Below are 10,506 nucleotides of genomic sequence, written 5' to 3' on the forward strand. Positions count from 1 at the left end.
GGAGCAAAAGACGGACCGTATAACATTTACGGTCCATCAATTCAACCGTAGATCCATGATAGAAAGGCATCAGATCTGAAGAAGGAATTCAACTAGAAAGTACGGACCGTACATCTTTTACGGTCCGTAAAACCTACCGTAGATTGGTTCCAGCAAGGTCTCAAAGGAAAGAAGATTGTACGGACCAGTTGCACGGTTCGTATAATATTTACGGTCCGTAAAACTGGAACGTATACCTGGGCGACAGAAGAAGATTTTACGGAGACTATTCACAGATTCTACGGACCGTATAATATTTACGGTCCGTACATTGGTCCGTCGAGGGCAATTTTGTCAAAAGTATTTTGCACGATTTAGAATCCGATAAATACCTGATGTAGGTTTCTTGTAGGCTACAATTCACCAGTTTTCGGTTTTTATTCATTAGCACTAAATACTCATAGTTTTTGAAGTCTTGGGATTACAAACAATTGCAATTTATTTCTCTTCAATTCCAAGCAATCATTCGTAAGCATTATGATCTCAATTATTTCTTATTGTTCTTCTTCTTCTATGAGTAGCTAAATTTCCTTACTAGGGTTGTGAACCCAATGATGGGTGTTTTGTGATTGGGGATTGTGAGCGATATATGCATAGTGGATTGTTAGGGTTTATTTGTTCTTCATTTTCATCATATAGTTAGTGGTTGCAAACATTAGCTAATGCCATAAACTTGGGTATATTTGGGAAAATAACTAGGGTTAGATAAGAACAAATAGCAAGAACTCAAGGCTTTAAACCTTGTTTAATAAATTCACTTAGGAATAAGAGGAATTTACTTGGAATAATTAACCATTCTTCATGCATACTTTCTTATCTTTGGAAAAAGCATAGAAAGAAATAATCTTTTCTTATTGGGAAATAGTCTAGATTCACGTAGAGGTTAAGTGCATCCATACAAATGATTCATTAGAAGTATATCGAGAGCAGTATCCATGATCATACACTTCATCTAAAGGAGACACAACCTTGGTTTCTTTTATCATAAACTACAATCCAAAGAAATTACTTAGCTAAAGACCAACTTTTACAAAAATCATCGGATTAAGGCATTAGACCTAAATTAAGCATTCTATGAGTTTAGTAACCTTTTCACACCATATTTCCTGTGAGATTCGACCCCAACCTAGTTGGGTTACTATATTTGACATCGTCCGCTTTACACTAATTAAAGGTGTAATTTGAGTGTATCAAATTTTGGCGCCGTTGCCGGGGAATACGGTTTTGAAATTACTAAATAGTGTTTGCTTTGATTGAAGTCTTTTGCTTATTCCATCACACCTTGTTTGCTATTCCTTGTAAACCAGGTGAACATGAATCAGAATCAGCAAAACCAACGTTGCTGGTAACCAGGGGGGGTCGATTGAATAATCAGGCGAATGAATAAGATGACGAGAATGTTTTTGCTAATCTTGTTCCTGAGGAGGATTATGCATCTACTATTGTTCATCCTCGGGTTGGAGCTGCCAGCATCAATATTGATTCCTCTCTATACCAGTTGTTGAAGCTTGAGGGCTACTTTAGGAACTCTACCGATAATGACCCTCAACGTCATTTGCAGAATTTTGTGGATGTATGTGCTAATCACATCCAAAACAACATTTCACAAGATGATATTCGATTGAGGCTTTTCAAATATTCCTTAGCTGGAGATGAAAGGGCATAGTTTAAGAAGCTGCCCCGGAATTCTATTACTACATGGGCAGAGATGGTAGCAGTCTCTCTCAAGAAATGGTACCCCCCTAGCAAGAAGGCTGAGATTCGTGACAAGATCTATGAATTTAAGCAGCGACCAGGAGAACAATTATATGAAGCTTGGGAGAGATTTAAAGAGTATTTGCAGAAGATTCCAAATCATGATTTTCCAGAGAACATATTAATGGAGAAATTCTATCGAGGGCTGGATCCAGTGATGCAATCAATTGCAAACAATGCAGCTGATGGTTGCTTCATAAATAAATCTTACCGGCGAGTGACCAACATACTTGACAGGCTGACTACGCACAATCAGGCTTGGCACTCAAACAATGTTGATATTGTGCCGTATGGTAGTGTCATGATCCAGAATATGGTAAAGGAGAATCAAGATACCCAGCAAACATTGGCTGAGCTAGCAATGAATATTTCCTTGCTAACCAAGAAGTTTGATGAGACCCAGATTAAGAAGGTAAATGTTTGTGAGGATGATTCAGGTATGCCGAAGGGGATGTACCAGACCCAAGAGGGTCCTTTTCACGAGGGACCTCCTATGCAGGTTGAAGACGCTAACTAGGTGAACAATTCTCAAGGGGGTTATCAAAGGCAGAACTACCAAGATGGTTACCAGAATCAGAATCAATGGAGACCTCAGAATCAATGGAGACCTCAGCAGGATCAGGGTGCTTATAACAACAACAACTCAGGGAACTACAATAATAATTATGGTGGTACGAACCAAGGGAGCTACAACAACAGCAACAATTTTGGGAACAAGAGTTTCAATCCTTATATACCACCGAAGGGGCAATCAACAGAGCAAGGTAGTTCGAGGGTTGAAGCAATGCTTGAGAAGGTTCTGGCAAATCAATCAAAGTCTGAAAGAACATTATCTGGGCTAGCAGAGACAGTGGGTTCCCATACAGCAGCTATTCAGAAGCTCGAGTCACAGATGCGTGATATTTCTAGAGAGAAGCACCCTTCTAAAAAGGGAGGACTTCCTAGTGACACTATTCCAAATCCGAAGAATGGGGGAGGCGGTGTAGACCGGGTGTTTACCATTAGTACTCGAAGTAGTAAATGTTACACCTCGTACTTTTAGAGCATGAGCATGCCACGTATTTCACTGTATTAATGGAGTATCGGAGACGTCCCATGAAGTTTTGAAAGGTACAAGCCATCGAAAGTACGTAACAATGAAGCAAAGGATGAATTACGATCTCGTAAGTTGTAACTAGGAAGGAAAACCTTGAAACCAAAGGATATGACCATTATCAAGTATGATTAATGATAAATATCATGTATGGAGAGTTTAGTAAGATTCCGGGATCAAGCAAATCGAAGAAAATAAGTTTGATGAAAACTTGGAAAAAGTTGGCAGGATTTTGAACAGACATTTTGGGTCAAATTTGGAGGGGTATATCTCTAGGTATATCAGGAATTTTGAGGTGTTTCAAGAGCCTAAAATGAAGTTCGTCGAGTCTAGTTTCCAATACAATAAACAGTTCGTCAATATGACATCGGAGTAAGGAGTTATGGGCATTTTAAAACGGACTGTCAGAAACCCGCGAACCAACGCGAAAATTCTAGAAACCACTTAAAAAGGCCCAACAATTTCGGCCCATTAGCCCAAAACTGAATTGGACTATTATATATACCCCTTAAGTCATCCAACTCATCATTTTTCATCAATTTCTCACCATCTCTCACCTCCACACCTCTCTAGAATCTCCCGTAACATTCATCCAACTCCAAACCTCTCTAAAGTTATCCCAAATCCTCTAGAACCTTCTTCCAACTTCTATAACATGCACATATATTCCTACAAGTCTATATGACAATTTTGGGTAATTTTTATTTCATTTTTAACAAAGCCTCAAGTCCTAGAAAGTCCTAGAAATTTCTCCAAACATATTCCAACATGTTTCCAAGCCCAAACCAAGGATCAAAGTTAAGATTAAAGCGGTTAAGGGTTTCCAAGTGAGTTCTACACTTGTCTCCTCTTCTTGAAGATCTTGGGGTGAGTATTTTTAAGGTGAAGAAACCATGGAATTGAAGTGTTCTTGAATTTTGAGGTAAGATTTCATATTAGTTTCATGTTTATGAGTTTGTTTGATAATTATGTTAAGATTTGAGGAGAAGGAAATTGGAGGAAAAGTTCAAATATGCAATTAATGATATTTTGAGTCGTGAATTAACTTGAGTTATAATTATTAGTATGTTTTGAGCTCGATCTTGTTATGAGGGATAATAATGATGTTAAGGAATTGTCGTATATGAGTATATAAGGGGTTGTATGAAGTTGTTGTTATGGATTGATTATGAAAAAAAGTTTTGGGATTGAATTGAGTATAGTTTAAATGTAATCTTTTGATTATGGAATTATTGATGTTTTATTGTATTCTGGGAGTTGTTTTGAAGATTGAAGAGAGTAGAAGATATAGGCAAAATGCTGCCTGAATTTTGGCAGATTCTAAAATGGTTTAATTTAAAGGCTTAAGATAAGCATATGACGATAAGCCTAACAATAATATGAATTTTCTTGAATGTAGATTTACGAACTTGGAAGGATAAGCGTTAAGTAGTAGGAAACTGAAAAGGTATGTTAAGGCTAGTCCCTTTCTTTCAAAAGGCATGATTCCTATGTTATGATTTCATATATATTTCCATAACCTTCTTACTTCCAAAAGTTAGAAGTTCATGATTCTTAAAGCTTCTTATGATACTAAAGATGAGATGTTTTCTATGATGAACATGATGATGATGATTTTAATTCTAGAAATTCCAAAGCTTATGATTTTAATGCTATTATGAGATTATTAAGCTTATTTCATGATTTTCTCGATTTTATTCATTGTTGTTGATCTCACCTTATAGTAATTGTTCCTTCAGGGTGAGATATAGCGATGATGATTGTTCCATAATATAAATCGGAGCTTATTGACCTTACGTCACTCCGATAGAGTCGTAGCTTTTAGTTGGGCTCTCATGCATGCTTGATGTAAGATATTAACACCGTGCCTATACGGGAGGCAGCACCACTACGGTGGGCGTAGTGGGCGGCTTATGGATAATGATAATAAATAATGATAATAACACCGTGCCTATATGGCTGGGCAGCACCACTAGTGGGCGGCGTAAGATGGTTACCCCAGACCCCGGAGGCCCGGACGCGAGCTAATAATTATGTTATATATGTATATGAGACATGTTTTCTTTTGAAAGCTAAGCATGCATGGTTTTCGCCTTATGAGGCAATCAGATGTACAGGTTATCCTTATCTTATGTTATGTTCCATATTTCTTGTTATGTTGTTATTCATGCCTTACATACTCAGTACATTATTCGTACTGACGTCCTTTTATTTGTGGACGCTGCGCTCATGCCCGCAGGTAGACAGGGAGACGGATCGGATCCGTAGGTGCTTTATCAGCGGATTCCCAGGAGCGCTCCACTTACTTCGGAGCAGCAGTCTATTGGTATTGGTCTTCATGGTCACTTGTATTCCATGTAGAGGCTCGTAGACATGTGTGTACAGTTAGACGTTTCATAACCCTACCGGTTCATATCGTTGTTTAACATTTTAGTAACCTTGTCGACTGGTGATGATGGGTATAATTGTTGAAGATTATATAGAGATGTGTCGTTGTGTTGTGATATATGTCCTTATAGATTATGATATCCATGAGCTATCTTTATGGTCCACCCAAATATGATTGTGAGATGTATGTTTAGAGGTGCTCAGTGTGTTAGCTCCGGGTGCCCGTCATGGCCCTCCGGTTGGGTCGTGACAGCAAAATACTCCAAGGTGTTGAAAAGAAGGTTGTTGAGCTCAAGCTGATTGATAAAGATAAAGAGGTGCAGTCTGAAGCACCAATTATTGTTGATGAGAATCTGACTGACGAGAAGGTTGCTGATATTCCAGAGATTTTGAAGGAGGCTGATGACAAGAGCAAGCAAACTGTGAAAGGGGCTCTCCGCCCTTTGACTCAGCTTTTCAAATCTAAACCTCCCTTTCCTCAGAGGTTGGTGAAGAAGAAGGAAGATGCTAAGTTCAAAAAAATTTATGATCGGTGAAATTGTCTCTAATTTTCCTTCTTGGAAGTTGTCGGCGAGATGCCCGATTTTGCTAAATATTTGAAGGACCTGCTGACCAAGAAGAAAATGGTGCAACATGAAACTGTGAGTTTGACTCACACTGTGAGTTCCATCATTTCAACAACTACTGTTCAGAAGAAGGGTGATCCTGGGGCGTTCACCATTCCTTGTTCTGTTGGGCACCATGATTTTGCTCGTGCTTTGTGTGATAATGGGGCGAGTATTAATTTGATACTACTTGCTATATACAAGCAATCAGGTTTGGGGATACCAAAGCCGACTACTATGAGGTTACAGATGGCTGATAGATCTATTAAGAAGCCTGTTGGCGTGGTTGATGATGTTCTGGTGCAGGTTGATAAATTTATGTTGCCCACAGATTTTGTGATTCTTGATTGTGTTGTTGATCGGTACATTTCTATTATTCTGGGGAGACCCTTCCTTGCTACAGGGAGAGCTCTGATGGATTCAGAGAAGAATGAAATCAAGTTCCGAGTCAATGATGAGGAAGTTACTTTTCAGGCAAGCAAGGGGATGAAGTTACCAAGTGCTTATGAGAGCATTTTGGTGATTGATTCTTTTGATGTTGTTGATGAAGCGGTGGAGTTCAAGATGGAAGAAGAAAGTTTGGGTGAAGCTCAAGCTGGTATTCTTGTAAACTTTGATGATGAAGACATGGAGGGTTATGTGGAGACGGTTAATTCTCTTGTCGGGTTGGGTTCATATTCTTACCACCCAAAGAAGCAGAATCTTGATCTGGAAAATAGAACAACCCCTCCAGCAAAACCTTGGTTCATTGAACCACCGAAGTTGGAACTTAAACAGCTTCCATCACATTCGAAGTACGAGTTCCTTAGTTCGAACAATACATTGCCAGTGATTGTTTCAGCCCTACTGACTGAGATGCAGATTGTGCGACTTTTAGAGGTATTGTGTGAATATAGGCGTGCCATTGGTTGGACCATAGCAGACATTCGGGGAATTCCTTCTGGGATCTCTGAACATAAAACCAGTTGGAAGAGCATAGCAAGCCGAGCGTGGAGCATCAAAAGAGACTGAATGAGAATATGCAAGAAGTCGTCAAGAAAGATATCATCAAATGGTTAGATGTTGGAGTGGTTTACCCGATTGCTGACAGTAAATGGGTGAGCCTAGTCTAATGTGTTCCGAAAAAGGGAGGCATCACAGTGGTTCCCAATGCAAAGAATGAGCTGATTCCGATGAGGACTGTAACCGGATAGAGAGTTTGCATAGACTATCGCAAGCTTAACACTGCCACTTGCAAGGACCACTTCCCTATGCCTTTTATTGATCAAATGCTTGATCGGCTAGCTGGGCGATCTTATTATTGCTTTCTTGATGGTTATTCGGGCTACAATCAGATCAACATCGCCCTGGAGGATCAAGAGAAGACGACTTTTACTTGTCCGTATGGGACATTTGCTTTCAGCAGAATGTCGTTTGGTCTTTGCAATGCACCGGCTACGTTTCAGCGGTGTATGATGTCGATATTCTCTGATATGGTGGAAGACTTTCTCGAGGTCTTTATGGATGACTTAAGGTTGTTAGTGATTCTTTGATGATTTGTCTTGGCCATGCCGGGTGAAGTACTTAAACGCTATGAGGAGACTAATTTGGTGTTGAATTGGGAGAAGTGCCACTTCATGGTGAAGGAAGGGATCGTCCTCGGGCATAAAATCTCTGAAAAAGGGATTGAGGTCGATCAAGCAAAGATTGATGTGATTTCGAAGCTTCCTCCGCCTATCTCAGTTAAGGGTGTCCGGAGCTTTTTGGGACACGCCGGTTTCTATAGGCGTTTCATCAAGGATTTCTCAAAAATTGCTAATCCGATGTGCAAGCTTCTTGAAAAAGAGGCTAAGTTTGAATTTAATTAGAAGTTGTTACACCTTGGAAATTCCCCTTAGCGTATAGTGAATAGATTAATGAAGGCCATGACATATACGAGGTTGGACAAGTAAGAAATAGTCATAAATGATCCTAATTAAGATTTCCAAAGACATTCGAGTTAAGGCAAGAAAGTTGTTAAGGAGGGCGAGTTATAAGTTGAGTGTGTCGGGCAAAACTACGAGCATCAAGTTAATGATGTCTTAAGGATGTTTTGGAGAAGAGTTATAACTCTCCATATATTGCTAATAAAGTGGTAAACAAGTGCTAAGAAGGTTCCATAAGGATTGGAGATCAAACGAAACGACGGGAACAACTTCGGCGGAACTGTGAGTTCCACGACCATGTTCCACGGACATCATCATGATCCACAGACCGTGGATGTGTCCGTGGAACTGCCAACAGAGAAGATGGCTGGCTGGTCATGAACCACGGTTCACGACCAGTTCCACGACCAACACCATGATCCACGGACCGTGAAGCAGTCCGTGGAAGTCCCGACGACTGAAATGTTCTAAGTCTTTAAATGTGATGCCCACTTCATTTATTTCATTTCCACCAACTTCTTCCATCTCTTGAGACCTCTAGAACCTTCTCTATATTTCATCCACAAGAAAACCAAGGGAATCAAAGATCAACAACAAGAAATCAAGTGAATCAAGTGAAGGAAACCTCATTAAAGTCATTCAAACCAAGAAATCTCAAGAAAGGTGAAATAGGGTTTTGGTGCAAGAGGTGTATTACCACTCAAGGCTTATTCCTCCATCATCTAAGGTAAGTTTCATGATCTTTCTATGTTGTTTGAAGTATTAGTAAGTTGAAACACTTGGATTGTAGAAGAGTATAGAAAATGGGTCATAAATGGGTGAATAGTGTCATTATTGGATAGTAGTTGAAATGAATCACGAAAATGGATACGTTGAGATTATAAATGCGTTATAAATGACATTTAGAACATGGAATAAGTATTGTATGAGAAAGAACGCGATAACGGACTTTGGTCATGATTATGGAGAATTGGAGTGAAATTGTGAAATGCGAATAACGTAAATGAACGACGATTGTTGTTATGATATTGTGATTGATGTTATGAATGTTGGGATTTGATATGGAATATGGAGGAAAGTAGTATAAACAAAGGAAACGCTGCCCAATTTTCTTTAGCCTTAAGAAGTACGTTCTTATGATTGTTTAGCTAATGACGATATGAATTCCCTTGAAGGTATAAACGAGTGCATTAAAGGAGAACGAGCAAGCAATAGAGTATTTAAACGACAAAGGTATGTGAGGCTCAACCTTTCTTCCTAAGGCATGAATCTTATAGTATGAGTCCCCTCCTTCCTTTTGAATTTCCTATCTTCATGAAAGTTAAGAGTCCTCGTTCAGGAATAGCTATATGAGATAAGAGATACGATATGAGTACGATAATGATGATAGTAAGTTAAAGTCTAAAGACTCTAGAGCCATGACATGATGTTCCTATGAAGCTAATGATGCTATTTATAATCAATTGATGTTGATCATTGTATACACTCACCTTATGCTTGTTCCTTCAAGGTGAGGCAGAATGCTTATGAATGTTCCCTAATGAAATCGAGGGTCCACGACCTTACGTCACCCCGATAGAGTATGATTATCTATGAGTCTCTATGCATGCATTATGATGAGTTATGATAAGCATATTATTATGAGCATATTATGATGATATTACACCGCGCCTATATGGCCGGGCAGTCACCGCCAAGGCGGGCAGCTATACACCATGGCCAGATGGCATGGGCAGACACCACTAGTGGGTGGCATGAGATGGTACCCCGGACGCGGGAGGCCTGGACGCAGGCTAATGTTATTGATTATCACACCGTACCTACATGGTCGGGCAGCTTATACATTTATGCATACATGACATGATGATGATTATGAGAGTAAGCTAGCATGCATTATCTCTTTTATGATACGATGCATTCAGTTACTGATTGCTCCTCATTTTGATGCTCCCTTATTTCATTGATGTCTTACTATTGTTTATGCCTTACATACTCAGTACAATATTCGTACTGACGTCCGTTTTCTTTGGACGTCGTGTTCATGCCCAGGTAGACGGGGAGACGGTGCGGATAGGAGTCCCGGCTAGATTTACGGGGAGCCTCCTTTATTAGGAGGTGCCATTGATTATTATTTTATATATATATATATATATATATATATATATATATATATATATGTATATTTTTGGGCACGACGTGGTCCTATCCCGTCCATATGTCTAGTACTCTAGTAGAGACTCGTAGATACGCAGTGTGGGTAGGATGGCCTTACAGCCTTTATGTATATGCATGTGTATATTACTTTAATAGCCGATGGGCCTATGTTTATAAAAGTAAATATGTTTCAAACGATGATAGATTTCTATGATTATGAGTATATATATTATGAATGAGAGCAGATGAGTAACAGCATGAGCGGTGTTCGGTGGTTAGCCCCGGATACCCGTCATGGCCCGTAGTCGGGTCGTGACAAAAGTGTCGAAAGGCGTTTGATGAATTGAAGCAGCGAATGACCACAGCTCCTATTATTGTTTCTCCCGACTGGTCTCTACCATTTGAAATGATGTGTGATGCAAGTGATTTTGCTATCGGTGCTGTGCTTGGCCCGAGACATAATAAGATCATGCATTCAATCTATTATGCGTAGACATTTGGATGTTGCTCGGATGAATTACACGTTGACGGAGCAAGGGCGCAATAGTTTTTGCTTTTAAGAAGTTTT

At 39.5% G+C, this 10,506-nt stretch overlaps 1 non-coding gene across 1 annotated transcript; it reads right to left on the reverse strand.

Moving 5' to 3' along the window:
* Positions 1-1,796: 1,796 nt before the first annotated feature.
* LOC132041281 (small nucleolar RNA R71) lies at positions 1,797-1,902 on the reverse strand. Its single transcript, XR_009410979.1, has one exon. It is a non-coding gene; the product is annotated as a small nucleolar RNA R71 (small nucleolar RNA).
* Positions 1,903-10,506: the final 8,604 nt, after the last annotated feature.

Source organism: Lycium ferocissimum, chromosome 12 (assembly GCF_029784015.1).
Source record: "Lycium ferocissimum isolate CSIRO_LF1 chromosome 12, AGI_CSIRO_Lferr_CH_V1, whole genome shotgun sequence".
Lineage (NCBI taxonomy): Eukaryota > Viridiplantae > Streptophyta > Magnoliopsida > Solanales > Solanaceae > Lycium > Lycium ferocissimum.